The 18,720-nt window shown below is 46.9% G+C and overlaps 1 protein-coding gene across 2 annotated transcripts in view; it reads left to right on the forward strand.

Annotated features, from left to right (window-relative positions):
* The first annotated feature begins 344 nt into the window (after positions 1-344).
* Positions 345-18,720, forward strand: part of RMND5B (required for meiotic nuclear division 5 homolog B) — a 363,293-nt gene continuing 344,917 nt past the window's right edge. Inside the window, exon 1 of one of the 2 annotated variants that reach the window (XM_069651549.1) lies at positions 345-412. The gene's annotated coding sequence lies outside the window, so the exon portion shown is untranslated. Of the gene's footprint in view, positions 542-18,720 lie in introns of both variants that reach the window. The other variant, XM_069651551.1, reaches the window with a different exon arrangement.

The following is an 18,720-nucleotide window of genomic DNA, read 5'->3' on the forward strand; positions in this document are numbered from 1 at the left end:
GGCTAGTTCCCATTATTATGCAGGATTTAGCCACTAGGGGGCAAAAAAGGGCCATTTCTCTAATGGGAACTAGCTCACTCACACTGAAGCAGCTATTTCCCATTTGAGAAATGGCCCTAACAACCGATGGTCCGTTTCTCGGATGGGAACTAGTATCAACCACGCCACCTAGCCTTCCCTCTTGTGCAAAACAGAAGACGAAGTAAACGCTTAAAACCACGTGATGAAGCGGACGTTGAAACTCACGTGATGCAGAGCAGCCCACGTGATGAAGCGGATGTTGAAACCCACGTGATGCAGAGCAGCCCACGTGATGAAGTGGAGGCGAGTGTTGCTAGGGTCCGTTTCTCGAATGGGAACTAGAAAACTACCCTTTAGGAAACGCGCATGCGCAGTTTCCAGGCAGGATCAGGTGAGCGGATGCGATCCAGCTCTTGTAGTGAATTTTATATGCGTTTCTTTTTAGCATCCATCAACTTAGACGTTCTCACCCCTTTGTTGTTATATTGTTTAGAGGAGCCCTTTTGCAACCTCTAGGAATGTACGTTGACGCTGTAATTCTTTGTGTTGTATTGATCACTTGTTGAAATTAAATATTGTAAGTACGTGATTTTGTAAACATCTGGTTTTGAAATTACACGGGGCAGCCTGTTGTTGGTATTATAGACACAGTAGCTGCTCGAATCTCATTTACGGTACGGTTCAGGCTCTGCAGTGCTCGCAGAGGAGTTATATAGTAACTTACACCAGAGCACGGTCTGTGTAGTAGCTGCACAGCAGTTACTGCGTCTGCGAGCATTTTCCGGCACAGATGTATGTGTATATGTACATATATATATATATATATATATAAGTTATTAATGCTCACAGAGGCAGTAACTGCTGTGCAGCTACTCTACACACACTGCTCTGGTGTAAGTGACTATATGCGCCGGCTAATGCTTGCAGAGACAGTAACTGCTGTACAGCTGCTACACAGACCCTGCTCTGGTGTAAGTGACTACATATATAATTCTACCTGCGCCGACTAATGCTCGCACACAGCTACTACACAGACCCTGCTCTGGTGTAAGTGACATATATATATATATATATATATATATATATATATGTATGTATGTATGTATGTATGTGCCGGATAATGCTTGCAGACGCTGCTGTGCAGCTACTACACACACCCTGCTCTGGTGTAAGTGTCTGTTACAAAGTGTGTAGGGATGATGGAGTTCTTTCTGTGAATTGTTTGCCGACTCTGTGGCGTAGTATTTTTTTTTTTGTTTGTTTTGCTTTGAGGACTGTTGCTTTGTACAGTTTGAGTTGTCTTTGGTATTTTTTTAGTCTTGTCTGGTGTATTGTTCTCTCCATTTTGTTTCCATTTTGCAGTTTTTTTTGGGATGTTTTTTCAGTTCTACTGTGAACCATTTTGCTGCCAGTTTTTTTGGTGTTGCTTTGAATGTTTTAGCTGGTGCTAATTGGTTAATGGCCTTGTTGATCCAATTGTTGAGTGTGTCTTCTGTTGTATCTGTTTGTATCGGTGGGATCTCTTTCTACTAGTTTGTTGTGGTGGGTTGTTAGCATGGCGGCCTCGTCCGCTAGTTTTGTTGCAAAGTTGGGGTTGTAAGAAGATGGTTTGTAGATCAGTAGGAATACTATGTTGGATTGGTTGTTGAGTTCTATCTTGATTTGGAGGGATTCAGTCTTCCGTGTTGGTTGTGATGATTCGAGATGCTCAGGCGTGTTTTTTTGTGTATAATTGAGATTCCACCTCCTCTTCGTTTTTCTCTGTTGGCATGTATTAATTTATAAATGTCGTGTATTGTTTCGTTCGCGATGGCTTTATAGTTATCTGATAGTCAGGTTTCAGTAAGGAAGAGCACGTCTGTGCCTCCTTCGCTTAGGAGGTCATTGATTTCTGTTGAGTGGTTTGCCATGGATCTAATGTTGAGGAGGCTGCAGTGTAGTTTGCTGGATTTACCTTTTGTGTTGTAGTTAGTATTGTTTGTTCTGACCAGTGTGGTGTTGGTTGGGTTTCCGTTCCAGTTGGGTTTTTCCCAGTTGAGTCTTTTGGGTGGGGTGGTTCTTTGTTGGTCAGTCTCTTTGTCGAGTAGACCGATAAGGTTTACAGTGGGGTTGGTTTGTTTCCGGGTGGTAAATAGGGTAGCTACCCCTCTGTTGTTCCAGCCTTGGTGGTATAGGGGGTGTAGAGTGAGTGTGATGGTTTCCAATTTGTTTGTTCTGGTTGGGGTATTGTCCATGGTGGAGACTGGGTTGTGATGGTTTATTAGTTGTCACCCGTTTGTGCCTGGGTTGGGTCTGTATTCATGAAGCTTGTTGGCTGTCGGTTCGTTGTTGCTGTGCTGTTTTTGTTTACCACGTTGTGGTATGTGGACAGGTAGCGAGCATTGTAGTCTGTCTTTGCTCTGTTATTTGTATGTCACCATGGGATGTTTGTCAAGTTTTTTGGGGTTGTGGGATCATGCTGGTCTGTGCCTTCCCGAGTGGTTTGGGATTTCTTATTATTTCTGTTGTCTTTTCTAACTTCTTTGTCTTTCTTGTGGCGAGGCATGATGCATGGGTTGTGTTCCTTAGTGGGCGTCCTCTTTCGATTGGTGTTTTTCATGGTCTTTTGGATTTAGTCTTTGCTGTTTGTAGTTTCTTGTTGCTTGTATTTGGTAGGTTGTGGGTAGTTGAGACCTCGGTTGATGGGACTTTGTGGTTCCGTTTATTGCTTCTTTCTTTTTTGGATCCTTTTCTTTTGTTTTGTTTTTTTTTTTATCCTGGAGGTACTTTTCGTTATGGCTGTTGATTATTGGATTTTGCGCAAAGCAAACATGAATAATGTGTGAAGGAGTGCATGTGAATACTGCCATATATTGGTGCAGTGATGTTGGGGAGAATTCTCATTTCTGTGCTAATTCCCTTCAACCTTAGAGACCCCCAGCTCTTTTGCTGGACTGTAGGACTTTTTAATTTTAACCCTGGAGTGAGTGAGACCCTTTTCCCACTGCCTCATGTTTTGACCTTTGGGTTATGTGTTTTCACTGTTTTTGGAGTCTGACAAACTCCATATGCATCTACTTTTTGTATGGTGACACACGGCACCTTCAGTGCAGTGTCACTGAGAAATCCTTTAGATTTCTCATAAGGTTTAAAATACCTTTTCTTGTGTAAACTACTGTTCCCAAGAATAGTAAAGTGGAATTGACTTTACTTTTTCTCTTTGTGGGTCCAGCACACACCATCTTAAGTGGAATGCTGGGGGCTTACCTAGTCTCATGTAACATTTGTATGTTGCCCTCCCTATTTTTAAATGGCTAGTGGCAGTGGTTTCATTTTTCCTACCATTGTGCTTTTCTACAGCAGGCTGAACCCCCAGATGCAGTATAGCACCAAGGGGTGACCATTTTATAAAAACGGCCCCTGTCTTCTTTTTTTGCAATTTTCTGTTTGTGAGGTCTTTCTTGGGTGCGTCGAACAGATTGGAGCCCTTTGTTTTCTTGCCTTTGGCGCACTTCAGCCCTGAGGCCCGCCTCTGTTTCCAGTGTGTCTGGAAGGACAGGATGTGAGGGAGGGTCCCGAAACTCCCCTGTTCTTTTTCTCTAGGAATGCCTGAATGCAACCAGTCCTGAATGGCTGGCTGGCTGGCTGTCCTTTCAGGACAGCGACCCTGATGTGTCATTGACAGCCTAGGCTGTGCATGAATGGGAGAAACCTGCTTAAAAAGCGAGGGTTTTGGGACTAGAGGCAGAGTCGACTACTGGGAGAAACACCTGACGAAGAAACCATGAATGAAGCTTGCTGCATCCTCCTGGACCTTTGAGTTGCCTGGTGAAGCCCTGCTGATGTGCTGAAACTCCTTTTTCAGACATAAAAGCTTCGGAATGGACGACTTCTCCCCTTGGGTTAGTGGGACCAACTAACCCAGAGACAAACTCCACTGGACCATCTTCCCTGTCTAGCTGTACTTCTTCATTGCTGCAAGAACCAAGTGCCAAGGGTCGAGTAATCTGTAGTCGAGTGAAATGTCTGAAATCCGGCTAGAAGCTCCAGGAGTCTCCTAAGGATCCTCCAGAAGCGGGATGACCCAGAGCTCTCCCAGACCCAAGGAGTGAAGGAAGCCCAACCGGTACCAGAGATCAGCAACAGTGCTGTTTACTAAGTGCTGAAACCGAAAAGAGCCTGTAGCTGCCAATGACCTCCGAAGTACCACTGCAGGAGCCCTACAGATGTCCTCCCTCTTGTCCCCACAACTAAGGCTCAGGAACATAGGGTCTGTAACGCTGTAGCAGGACAGAAGCCAGCTCGACCACTCTTCTTTAAACCAGAGGTACTGTTTAGACTTAGGGTATTTACCTCACTGTCTTGTAGCCTTGCTTTTCTCAGTTGGGAATTGCAGTGGCTTACTTTTAGAGTTGATTCCAACTCTGTTTTTACAGCTTGTGACCCTACAAGTGATTTTCTAACAAACTCTCTAACTTTGTGCAAGCCTTTTGATTCTAAGAAGTACCTCCGCTCCAAAGACTGTTTCAAATTGACTTTGGCTGTCCTGGCTCCCTGCAGACTCTTCTAGCCCACTGACTTTGATATGGTTTGTCCCTCATAGGTAGTAACTTGTTTTAGACTGTTACTGCTGGGAAAGGCTTGTCTAGATTTCATTGGGAGATTTAGTTGTCCTCACATATACTGAGAACATGTTTAACCTTTTTCCTTCCTTTAAACCTTTCCTTTCTGCAACCTAGTGTGATACATAAATGCCATTACAGTCCTTGTGATTGAAGTCACCCCAGGGTGTAGAAATTGTGTATGAAGCATATCCAAAGATTATCCACTAACGTGCTCTGATTCTGAAATGTAATTTTAAAGTATTACATTGTTACATGAATTGCACTCTTATTTAAAAAATGTTAATTAAATAAACAACTATTTATAACTGAAACCTTGATTGTAAGTGTTACTTGGCTACTTGTATTTACAGATTTCATTTGTACAGCTTTACAACTCAGTTATCCCTCTTGAGATAGGCCTGGCTGCTCAGTCACACTGCCAACCTGTGTAGTTCAGACCTATACCAAAAGGTGGGCTTACCTAATACCAAGCAGATAAGTGTTGTGTAGTCTAACACAGTGGGACTACACCAATGTGTACCTAGCAAGTCAGCATGGAAATGTATTGATTGTGAGGGTGCTGGGTTCCTGCTTTTGACTGGGATGGCAAAGGATTCTCACCCAGTGGGTGCATGCTATGTTTAGGCCTCTTTCTTCCACTTCGGCCCAAAATAGTTTCAGGCTTTATCCATGCCACATTGGGGCTTGTGAGGGTGGTGGGTGCCTGCTTTTGACTGGTATGGCAAAGGATTCTCATGGGTGCATGCTATATTTAGGCCTCTGGCTTCCACTTTGGCCCAACATAGTCTCAAGCTTTACCCTTGCCATGGTGGGGGATCATTCAGCATAAGTGCAACTAAGCAAAAGCAGAATGACAATCTGTATTGGTCTGCATATCCTCCTACAAACGTACTGTTCTGAAGTAATCAGTAAGTCATCCCCAAATCATCAAGAACAAACCTGTTTCATGGCAATGCTCTTGAAGTAATCGGCGGGTCATCCCAGAATCATCCCCAAATCATCAGGGACAAACGTGCAATCTCTTGAAGGGATCAGCAGGTCATCCTAAAAGCATCAGGAACAAAGAGTTTTCTAAAATGGGGATGATGTTAGCATATTCATTAAGTCATCCTAAGCTCATCCCCAAATCATCACCCACCATTCTGTGATATTTGCTGATGACTTTAACAGCGTGATGACGTCTGATGATGTGAGCATGACTTCTAGTGTAGTTCGATGATCATCAGATGACCCCAGGATGGTCTCTAAAGTCATCCTTTTAGACCAGGGATGTCAAACTACAACAGTTTACAGCCATCTTAAATTGTCCCATGCCCGCCAAGTGTGAAATAATCAGCCAGTCCTTGCTTTTATCCCCCATTTATTTTGTGTTCTGATACGCCTGCATTTATAGTGTGAACAAATACATTAAAGAATTCCACACGTTTTTTAAACAAAATCTAGGACCACGAAGTATGAGTCGCAAGCTTTACTGTGATCTATTTTCCATCATTACTGCACCTTAGCCTAGCTGTTCTCATACTAACATGACCCCACGAACACCTCATCATCCTAATAAAACACAGCTAGCTGAGCACATACCGGCTAGCTTAGGCGTCTCCTCAGGCCTAACGCAGCCAGAACAAAAGCTAGAGACCAAGTAGGAATACCAGGTCACAGAACCGCTCTCAATCGGGCCCAGACAAGGGCTAATAATCTTTCAAAGTTCGAAAATGTAGTTCTTTTTCAGGTATCAAAAGTGAAAAGTAAAAAAAAAAAAAGTAGTCTGTTGATTTTTAAGTAGTAATTTATCCAAAGAAAAACAAAGCTGTCACTAATATCTTCTTAGTGAGGGAGCGGTTGCCGCAACTCATATGTAATACAGACTAAAGCCAATGCATTTCGGAAATTATTTCCTTCTTCAGGGCAAGTCTAATCAATTGCACGTAAATAACATAATGCACCAATGTCAGCAAAACAATTGCATATATTTGTAAAAATAATAATGATGTCAACATACCAGTCAGTAGAGTTTCCAAAGGAAATTAAGAGAAATAAATTGAAAGAAATAATGAGTTGATTGTATCGTGAGTAACAAAAACAGAAAGATATGCAAGGAACTGTGGTTACCTTAATAGTGTTGCACAGATGAAAAGGTTCGTTGTTAATGCCCACAGCAGCATGGGTCACAACGATGAGCCGTGGATACAGTGGCTATATTGTAAAACACAATCGTGTTTGTGAATAGAATCTGATGGAGGGAAAGGACCAGAGTGAATAGAACAGCGTGGCGAGCAAGAGTTTCCAAAACGGTAGTTTGCAAATATTGCGATCGCGTCTCGTACCTCTGAGCACACGGATCGTGTGAGCTCCTGCGTGCAGTTGCCGGGCAGAATCTCGGACTGCCGTGTTAGGCGGTTGCCAGGACAACGGCTCATTTATGCTGCACGTGACCATCTCGTGCCATTAGGTGGCCGGTGGTCACAAAACGAAGTGCATAGCAGGTGCAAGCCTGCAAGGTTAAAAAAAGTGAATCATTTCCGGCATATCTGCATGATGTCCTGTATGAAAAATGTAGTTAGCCCAAAAAAGAAAATAAATGGAAATAGAACATAGAAATTGAAAAAATACTTAGTGTTAACGGGACCACAATAGGGTCCGACGTGAACAGAACGAAAACAACTTGACATATTGAGATACATAAAAAGCAACATGCAATTAATAAAGCATAAAACATGAAAATTAACCTGGAACCTGTTTGTGGCACTCCTTTTTTGGGATACTATAAATCTCTGACTAGTGCATAAGTTTGCATTTGAAAAGATGATAATACATGGAATTACATGAAATCAGCAATGAATGAAAGTACGTCACAACCTCGTCGCCCATTACCGACGGCACCTTGGGTCCCAGACCAAGGTCTGGGACTTACGGTGAGGTTGTTGTTGAGGTAACACAGGATTCAAGATTGTATGGAAAACATGTTAGTCAATTGCAATAGAAGCAGAGCAGTGTAAACAACAAACATCATGATTGCAGTGCATTTTCAGGACATTGGGATGAACAAAGATGTCATGATGTTTTAAATCAGATTCAAATGTAACAGTGGTAATTTCTTCATTCAAACCATTTGGGACCAGACTACAAAGTTTATCGATCCAAAATGTTTCCCTTCGGTTTAGGCGTAAGCCTAAATCCTCGTGAGGGTTATTTCTGGTTAAGACCTCCAAAACCTGAAACTTAATTTGTGAAAGGTTGTGATTATTCACGGCCCAATGTCGGGCCACGGCTGAGTTCGGGTTGGAGTTCCGGATGCAGGACCGATGTTCGTTCCACCGTATCTTAACAATGGAGGCACACAATTTCTTACTCTAATATTTGTTTATTTCAAGAATTTATTACATTAATATGTCATTTGAAGACATAGGCCTTTCGTCGAAGTGTGCTGAAACCTTAGGGTTTTCTACAGAGGAAGCAACCGCAATCCTTGAACATCAATAGGTACACATGGAACCACACCAAAGGATCCAGCAAAACGGATTAAACAACTAGAATACTTGGTACGGAAGGAGATCAATAGGAAACTCCTGAAAATGCACTGCAAGCGTGATGTTTTCAGGTGGTGATTAATTTTTTTAAAGGCAAATGTCCATGAAACCTGTGCACTTTCTTTTGTTAAGAAGAGCCACCTGAATAAAATTAGCAGATTTCACTTTAAAATTTGGTAACTTACTGTATGTATACCAATGAGTATTTTATAAACACAAGGGGTTCCTGATTTAAGTCCCTGGTCCTCCAGACTTTATATACTCGTAATCAACAATAATGGACCAACAGGACGGGGAATAACCAACTCAACACATTTATCTTTTTTTAGAAATACCAATAAATGCTATACATTGAATTCAAAATCTTTTATCATATCAAAAATATAAAATACTGTTTTTTAAAACATTTCAACAAACAAATACCTTCATATTCAACTCATACTGAATTACTCGTACCATTCATTCCATTTACAAAATCATTAACAACTATTTTGTAGGGCCTATTGATAATTAGCCCCCAATTTCTAATTTCTACAATGATATAAGTCCTCCACAAATAATCTGATGGTTCCGTCTATGTGCTCCTGGTCACACAGACCTACGTCGAAAAGCACGCTCTCTTCTTGAACATTTTTGATACAATAAAACTTTTTTTTTAAAGCACGGCATGCAGTATTTCATTTTCTTCAAGTTTAAGCTACAGCGAGAGGATGTATGTCTGAAGGATACATGCTAACGGTTGGAATACATTTTCAGTGTCTCCCATAGGAGCGTGAGTGTATAGACTCTTTGATCCCGGTAGAGGCAGACACTAGTCCAGTTCCCACCTGTTGTAGGTCATATCAAGGTGTTCCTAACGTGTATGTTGACTGGTCATTTTAAGTTGTCCCTGCATATATGGTTGTATGTGCACACTTAATAGTACTGCATGATCACTGAAATCCTTGAAAAACGTGGCTGAGAAGCTAGACTTGGTTACAGCCACGAAAAAGTTGCAAGCATGAAATCTTTAAGTAACTTTTCCAGGATGTATTTTAACTACAAGGAGCCACGAAAATATCTAAAGCTCCTTCCATCCTTGTTAACTCGTCAGCTGTTTATGAATATAAGACTAAACTGCCTTGATGTATTAGAAATCAGAGGGGCATGGACTGGAATCCCTGGTCACGAAAGAACCTGCAGCATCTGCTGCAATAAGCTAGAATTGGAGACAGCCAGACATATACTTACTAATTGTCCTATGATGAGACCTATTTATGCTCACTATTACTCTAAATTACTCTAAATTTGTAAAAGATCTTGATGACATAACCTATGAGTATTTCTGGTTAAACTGTTTGTCTGGTTATAGCCGTAATAGGATTATTGCCATAACACGGAGCGCCAGGGGACCACTCCGGTGGTGATAGTGCGTGGTACAAATGTCCTTTAAAATTTACATTAACAAGTATGGAAATGTGCAACTGTGAACATTTGAAAGTGATGTGAAATTACTGGAGGAACTAAGTAAAAGCTGATGTCCCTAACATTTATTTTGGGTACATTATACAGACTAATCGGTTGATTATAGGATCTATATGTGTATATCGCTCCTTATGTTCCGACTGATGCGAAATGTATCTTTTTTACTATTCTGAATGGATTGCTTTTAGATGAATTGATTTGTGATTGGAATTTCTTAATGATGTATTTATTAATTTTTTTTTGATACTCCCCTTTTTATATTTTCTGTATCCCTAGTGTAAAAAAGTAATTTTTAGTTGAAAAAGTAATTCTCTGTTTTATAAGGATTAAGTATGTGACAATTTTCTTTAATTCTTACTAAGAATGTGTTAAAGTTTTCTTTTAAACTGTATACACAATAAATAAAAAATAAGATTTTTTAAAGTTGCCCTATGAGTGCCCCAAAAGAAATGGCATCTGGCTCTACACAAAAGATTGGAATGATGGGTTTAAAGAGTATTCTTAGTTTCAGCGACAGCTGCAGTGTGTTTAATCTCTCGGTTGTTTCAACAATTTCAGAGGCATTTTGAATAGTGTAACTTTTTTCAAATAGACTATCGCCATTTTTCTACAGACTATTGTATTGTTTACAGTACAGGCAAAGCTCGAGAGAGCAGCACAGGCTGTTGGTAGCCAGCGTTTGGGCTGGCATGGTGCAACAAATAGTAGCGTAGGTCTACCAAGAATACTGTTAGTGGCCCATAATTATGGGACTTTTATGTCCCAAATGTACACGTTGACCAATTTCACTCCAATTGTACAAGTTGAGAAAAGTCCCCCGGCCAACAAACCAGCGAGTACATCAAATAATTGGGTGGCTTGCAGTTTGAATCCTCAAGAAATGTAAAACAAAAAAAGTCAAACCATGCATGTAACATCTTATTTTTCAGATTATATGGGTAGAGCATCTCTGTTTAACAGACTGTTTTCAAGGAAAGTTTATCAACTATTACAATCCTTCTGTCACGCCTCAATATGTGCACTGGGTGAGTAAGGAAAGGGGGTATCCAGTAATGTTACTGAATTCAGAATAGGGAACAACATTTATAACAAAACTGAAATACCAAAGAAACAGAAATGTGGTTTTAGGGGGCCAGTGACTTTTTATACCTGGCTAGTAGCTTGCACAGAACATTTGACCTCTGCTTCTCGGTTTGCCACAGTGCCCGTGGGCAATGTTCCTCAGCACCTTAAAAATCATGTGACCGTCCAAAATAAAACTGTGACCTATAGACCGACAAATTAGCAACCTAGTTACTGTCTGTCTGAATTGTGTTGCTGCAATAAAAGGCCATTATTAATACCGTAGCAGTAGCATGAGTTCAATGTACGAGTAACTGGAGGAATGCGTAGCCTTCTTTGAGCTGTGCATCATTTACTTAATGCGCTTGATCTTGCAGTAGTTAATTGTGTTCAATTAGGATGGACTATTTTCTGTTTTCACCAACATGATTGAATCATCAGCATAAAGTAACAAGCATTGGCAATGCCAACCCTTTTGGCTTTTGTGTAGACATGGGAATGGCATTTGCCAGGCACTGCCGCAGTGCTATTAACTGACCATTGATGGTAGCGGCTGTTTAATGGTGCAAGTACCTGGGCATCTAATAGCAGTTCCTGGAAAATGCCTTATACTTGTACATACGCCAAAACTGTTTGCTTTGCCAATGCTTGTCTTTAGCAGGGCTTCAGTGAAGGTCACACATAGTGCTTATAAATAGTGGTTCAAAGCAGACCTTGTAAAGAGATTTTTATTACACCAGTATCCTGTATACAGCTTCAATTAAGTAATTAACTTTCAGAAGACTGCTCTGAAAAAACACTGGCAGGCACTTCTGGCACAACATTTGCTGGTAAGGCTTGATTATGCTTGCTCAAAGAGATCCCAGGAGGATGGGGTGTGTGTGTGTGTGTGTGTGTGTGTGTGTGTGTGTCCCCTGAACATTCCTACTAAGCATCTTTCTCTCTCCATGTTCCACAGCTGCTCATGATGCCACTGTTATGTCTGCACAGCAAGATATTACACACCTCCCTTCTTTAAACATAAAAACACTGACCTAGACAAAATGCTTCCACCTCTGGCAATTGTCCTTAGTGCAAACCATTATAGTTAACAAAATAACTGAAATAAAGTTGTATAAAAGAAAACAAACACTCAAAGTTTGTTACATACTTGTGAATTATTTACAGTAATACTGATACAAAATTTGCTGACATGTATATACAATGTTCTACTGATCATCACAAAGCAGTTGGAATGCTTAACTCACACAGACCTTTAAATATGAGGGTTTACCACATGCACGTTTCATGCGTTTGTTTACTGTCCCTTGTATCACATTTCTCCTTTCATTCTTATTGTTCCTTCCATAGTCCATGTTCCTATTATCTGACTTGTCCCTCATAGATGCTGGGTTATAAGTCTTGCATGCCCTGTTGACATTACGTACCCTACCACCAGAAACTCTCACAGAACCATGAAACCTCTCTATGACCTGTATGGGTCCTAACCACCTTAGGACCCATACCACCAGTCACTCTCACCAAATCGCCTACCTTTACATTGCATTCTTTTACCTCCTTTCTAAAATCAAAATATCTTTTATTCTTTACCTGTGTGTGAAGTATTTTGTTCTCCACGTCCTTGAAGTCAATATCCTTCTTTTGAGCTCTACCTAACCATGAAGGACAAACTCTTGTATTGGGTTTCCTGCCCCTCAGCATCTCAAATGGTGATATGCCTGTGGTAGAATGTGTTGTAAACCTATGTGCAACAATTGTATCTTCCACAGATTTCTTTCAGTCACCATTTCTTGCTAAAGCTCCTCTAATGCTATTCTTAATGACTTTATTGAACCTCTCAACAATTTCATTTGTTTGGGGATGATATATGGAACTAGTTTTGTGCTCAATACCATTATACTTAAGAAATAATTTCATCTCTTCTGACACTAGCTGTACACCATTATCGGTGATGATTGTGGTGGGATATCTTTCCCTTCTGAAAATCGGATCCAAAAATGAGTTGATGTCCTTAGAACATACATTTTTTCGCCCACTCAATTTCCACCCATCTGGACAAAATGTCTATGAGCACTATACAATACTTCAAAGTTCCTTCACTTCTTACTGGACCTACAATGTCCAACCCAACATGCTCCCATGGAATACTACGTATAGACATAACTGTCATTGGTTCCTGTCTCGTGATGTACCCTTTGGCGGAATTCTCACTTTCTCAACATTTTCTTAATGAGTCTATTCACTGCTAGATCCATACCGAGCCACCAGTAATCTTGTGTAACAAGTTGTTTAGTCTTTGTCATACCTTGGTGCCCTTCAAGTGCCAGTTGTAAAATTCTTTTCTTTACTCTACAGGAGGATAAACTTTGTCACCTGAAAACTACATTGTTTTTCATGTGCATCTCATCAATTATATGCCATACAGCTTCAGGAATATCTCCCTTCCTAATTTCATTTCTCTTCACACCATTTATCAAACATTCCTTTACTTTCTCTAAGACTTCATCAGATGCCATTGCCTGCATCCATTCTTCCTCTGAAACTATCTCCTGATTGACATTTAGAGGCCGATTCATGGAATAATTAGCGCGGCGCAAGTGGGCAAAAACGTGCGAATCGCAGTGGAATAGCGAAAATCGCAGTGAACATGCGAAAATCGCACGAAAAGCAGCGCACGTCGATTCATGGAAGGCCGTGCGCGAGAAAACCAGCGGATGTGCGAAAAAAAAGTGCGCGGCGCACGTTGGCGCACGTTGGCGCACAGGCCATCTAACAGCGTGCGCCAGGTCACAGCGAAAATCGCACAGGCCACAGCGAAATTCGCACATAGCGCGGCGCACGCAATAAAAGTAGGCGGAACACGGGCGTAACACTCGGAATGGGGAACAACTTGCCAAAACGTGGGCGTCACGGGGGAAGTACAGGGCACAAGTGCGCGGAACGCCCACACGCTCGCCTACAACACGTATTCATGGAATAGAATAGGGGAAAAAAGCGCACGCTCAAACCAGCGCACAGGCACAAACACGACCGCCACAAGAAAGGAGGCGGTAGCGTCTCTGCGGCTGTAAGAAATGTGCGCCAAAAGGTGCGCCAACAAATAGCACCTATATACTGCCATGATGAATGTCCCATACTGTGGCCCTCCAGGAAAAATGACGTGCAAAGGGGTACCCACAAACACGGACACCCGCTGACAAAAAATACGTGTGCATGTATACCGGGGTGCGCGGGAAGTGTCACACGCGATTTGCAGGGTACGTGCATCACAGGGGTTCGCGTGAAGTTATTCACACGATCGGGCCTGGGGGAGCGGGCTACGTGTATTACAGGGGTTCGTGTGAAGTTCCTCACGCGATCGGGCCTGGGGGAGCGGGCTACGTGTATTACAGGGGTTCGCGTGAAGTACCTCACGCGATCGGGCCTGGGGGAGCGGGCTACGTGTATTACAGGGGTTCGCGTGAAGTTCCTCACGCGATCGGGCCTGGGGGAGCGGGCTACGTGTATTTCAGGGGTTCGCGTGAAGTTCCACACGCGATCGGGCCTGGGGGAGCGGGCTACGTGTATTACAGGGGTTCGCGTGAAGTTCCACACGCGATCGGGCCTGGGGGAGTGGGCTACGTGTATTACAGGGGTTCGCGTGAAGTTCCTCACGCGATCGGGCCTGGGGGAGCGTGCTACGTGTATTTCAGGGGTTCGCGTGAAGTTTCACACGCGAATAGCCTGGGCGCGTGAATTTGAGGGGTGCGCGGGAAGTTCCTCACGCGATCGGGCCTGGGGGAGCGGGCTACGTGTATTTCAGGGGTTCGCGGGAAGTTCCACACGCGAATAGCCTGGGCGCGTGTATTTCAGGGGTTCGCGGGAAGTTCCACACGCGAATTCCACACGCGAATAGCCTGGGCCCGTGTATTTCAGGGGTGCGCGGGAAGTTCCACACGCGAATAGCCTGGGCGCGTGTATTTCAGGGGTGCGCGGGAAGTTTTACACGCGAATAGCCTGGGCGCGTGTATTTCAGGGGTGCGCGGGAAGTTTTACACGCGAATAGCCTGGGCGCGTGTATTTCAGGGGTGCGCGGGAAGTTTTACACGCGAATAGCCTGGGCGCGTGTATTTCAGGGGTGCGCGGGAAGTTTTACACGCGATTTCTGCACGGTACGTGTATTTCAGGGGTGCCGGGGAGTCCCACATGTGATTTGACAGTGTGGGTCCTCCCAGGTGTACCCTGTACACCCTCCACGGCCCCTGCAGGCAGCCCACACCACAGGGGACTACCCTGCATCCCTGGTCATGTCCCGCAGGCAGCCCACCCAACATGGGCATGCCCCCCAGCAAAGGCACATGTCTCCTTGAACACCAACACATGTCCCCTTGCACCCCCACCCCCCAGCACTGTGGGGCACATGCCAGCAGTCCCCCACCCATGTCCAACTCATGTCCCCCACCACCCCCACCCCCCAGCACTGTGGGGCACCTGCCAGTAGGCCCCCACCCATGTCCAACTCATGTCTCCCACCACCCCCACCCCCCAGCCACCAGGGTCACCCTCCACCAGGGCCCCACTCATGTCTCCCACCACCCCCACCCCCCAGCACTGTGGGGCACCTGCCAGCAGGCCCCCACCCATGTCCAACTCATGTCTCCCACCACCCCCACCCCCCAGCACTGTGGGGCACCTGCCAGTAGGCCCCCACCCATGTCCAACTCATGTCTCCCACCACCCCCACCCCCCAGCACTGTGGGGCACCTGCCAGCAGGCCCCCACCCATGTCCAACTCATGTCTCCCACCACCCCCACCCCCCAGCACTGTGGGGCACCTGCCAGCAGGCCCCCACCCATGTCCAACTCATGTCTCCCACCACCCCCACCCCCCAGCCACCAGGGTCACCCTCCACCAGGGCCCCACTCATGTCTCCCACCACCCCCACCCCCCAGCAGTGCAGGGTCACCCTCCACCAGGGCCCCACTCATGTCTCCCACCACCCCCACCCCGCAGCACTGTGGGGCACCTGCCAGCAGGCCCCCACCCATGTCCAACTCATGTCTCCCACCACCCCCACCCCCCAGCACTGTGGGGCACCTGCCAGTAGGCCCCCACCCATGTCCAACTCATGTCTCCCACCACCCCCACCCCCCAGCACTGTGGGGCACCTGCCAGCAGGCCCCCACCCATGTCCAACTCATGTCTCCCACCACCCCCACCCCCCAGCACTGTGGGGCACCTGCCAGCAGGCCCCCACCCATGTCCAACTCATGTCTCCCACCACCCCCACCCCCCAGCACTGTGGGGCACCTGCCAGCAGGCCCCCACCCATGTCCAACTCATGTCTCCCACCACCCCCACCCCCCAGCCACCAGGGTCACCCTCCACCAGGGCCCCACTCATGTCTCCCACCACCCCCACCCCCCAGCAGTGCAGGGTCACCCTCCACCAGGGCCCCACTCATGTCTCCCACCACCCCCACCCCGCAGCACTGTGGGGCACCTGCCAGCAGGCCCCCACCCATGTCCAACTCATGTCTCCCACCACCCCCGCCCCCCAGCACTGTGGGGCACCTGCCAGTAGGCCCCCACCCATGTCCAACTCATGTCTCCCACCACCCCCACCCCCCAGCACTGTGGGGCACCTGCCAGCAGGCCCCCACCCATGTCCAACTCATACCCCACCCCCCAGCCACCAGGGTCACCCTCCACCAGGGCCCCACTCATGTCTCCCACCACCCCCACCCCCCAGCACTGTGGGGCACCTGCCAGCAGGCCCCCACCCATGTCCAACTCATGTCTCCCACCACCCCCACCCCCCAGCACTGTGGGGCACCTGCCAGCAGTCCCCCACCCATGTCCAACTCATGTCCCCCACCACCCCCACCCCCCAGCACTGTGGGGCACCTGCCAGTAGGCCCACACCCATGTCCAACTCATGTCTCCCACCACCCCCACCCCCCAGCACTGTGGGGCACCTGCCAGCAGGCCCCCACCCATGTCCAACTCATGTCTCCCACCACCCCCACCCCCAGCCACCAGGGTCACCCTCCACCAGGGCCCCACTCATGTCTACCACCACCCCCACCCCCCAGCCACCAGGGTCACCCTCCACCAGGCCCCCACTCATGTCTCCCATCACCCCCACACCCCAGCAGTGCAGGGTCACCCTCCACCAGGCCCCCACTCATGTCTCCCACCACCCCCACCCCCCAGCAGTGCAGGCTCAACCTCCACCAGGCCCCCACTCATGTCCCCCTGCACCCCCACCCCCCTGCCACCATGTGCAGCCCCCACCAGGTCCTCACAATCCCCAATCATGTGCGTAATGGTCATCCTCCACAGCCAAAAAGACCTACCAAGTAACCCATTCACCCACATGGAAATGGAAATCACATGTTACACCCCCAATGTACATGAAGCAAATGAACCCATGTCCGTCACACACATATTTTCAAATTGAATGGGAAAACACACAACATGACATGCATGAAACCAATGAGATGAAACCACACAGTGAACAATGGAAAAAAAAATGTATTGAAAAAAATACAAATGCCAAAGAAAGAAGACTAACTACAATGTAAATGTGAAAAAATAAGCTGCATGTCCGCATAAAAACACAAAACTAGAAAATCAAATCAAAAAAATTATGTCCAAAGTGAAATGTAAAAACTCTCCATGCAACAAAGAACTATGTACAAAAATAACAAGGGTCCATCATCACAACTGAACTAAGGAAACCTCCTAAAAAACCTACCTAAATATCAACTATATACAAAAAGTGGAGCAGTGTCCGTCGACTCCAAATAATAATAAGAACGAAAGGAAACCTAAAACTAAAGAACTATATACAAAGTCGGCGGGCAAGTCCAGCGGCTCACTCTGTGGTGTTCCGGGCCAGGGCATCATCGAACTCCTGTTCGATGTCCCGGAGGCGGTCCAGTTCCATGGCCCCGAGGGTCCGCAGGGACGACGCCGTGTCCTCCTCCAACCCCCTGCGGATTGCCTCGAGGCACTCGGCCCGCCTCAGGGCCCTCCGCATGGAGTTCTCCGCCCTGACCATTGTGAGCCGTGCCTCTTCCGCCCGCCGCCGCTCCGCACCTATGGCGTGGCCCAAACGCTGCCACACGGAAGACACTCTCTGTCCTGGGTCCTCCTGCCCTCCGGCCGATGCCTGCCCCTCCGATGTCGAAGGCCCCGAGCCTTCATGGCTCCCACCATCTTGCTGCTGCTGCTGCTCTGCCTCTGCCCGTGCACTGCCTCCTGCTGCCTGCACATCCTCCGCCGGCTGGGGTGCACCTGTTGATGTGGCCACCCCTGCTGGACGTCCGACTCCCGACTGTGGCAGGGATGCCTCCTCCACCAGCCTGGCCGCACTGTCAGAGGCAGCTCCACAGGGCACCCAGGTGACTGATGGGTGGGAAGATGGCACAGAGGACGACTGGCGCGTAGGGGGTCCAGTTGAGGAGGGGGTCGGAGCAAGCCCCATCAGACAGCGGAATCCGGCCTGGGTGACCTGTCCCAGCAGGCTGACGTGGTCAACGAGCCATTCGAGATGACGTGCAGTCTCTCCATGAAAAGACTGCAGGTCACCTCGCATGGCCCGTTGACGCAACGCCACGCCAGCCAGGACAGGCTCAACCCGGTCCTGGATGGCCACGTCCGCAGGCAGAGGAAGGCCAGTTGACGTCAGCTCATCCCCTGCCTGAAAACGGGTCTGGACGTAGGCATCCCTGCTGGTGCAAGATGATGCAGGGACAGGATCGGGGACAGGATTGCACACAGGCACCTCCGCGGCCGCCTGTGCTGCCTCCTGTCCCTGGTCCTGGACTGCACCACTAGCACCAGTGGGATCCCCACCTCCAGACCCCGTCTCTGGTGCTTGCGCGGCCCCCTCCTCCACCAAACCCCCCACCAACCTGGATGACTCTGTGCCATCTTCCCCTGTTGGGCCCTGTGGGGTCCCAGCTGCCCCTTCTGCTGCCGAGGAGTCCAACTGCAACCTCCGCCTCTTGGACCTCCCCCCGGCAGCTGCGGCCTGGGACGCGGCACCGGACTCC

This window comes from Ambystoma mexicanum, chromosome 3p, assembly GCF_040938575.1.
Source record: "Ambystoma mexicanum isolate Mex_15411 chromosome 3p, UKY_AmexF1_1, whole genome shotgun sequence".
In the NCBI taxonomy this organism is placed as follows: Eukaryota; Metazoa; Chordata; class Amphibia; order Caudata; family Ambystomatidae; genus Ambystoma; species Ambystoma mexicanum.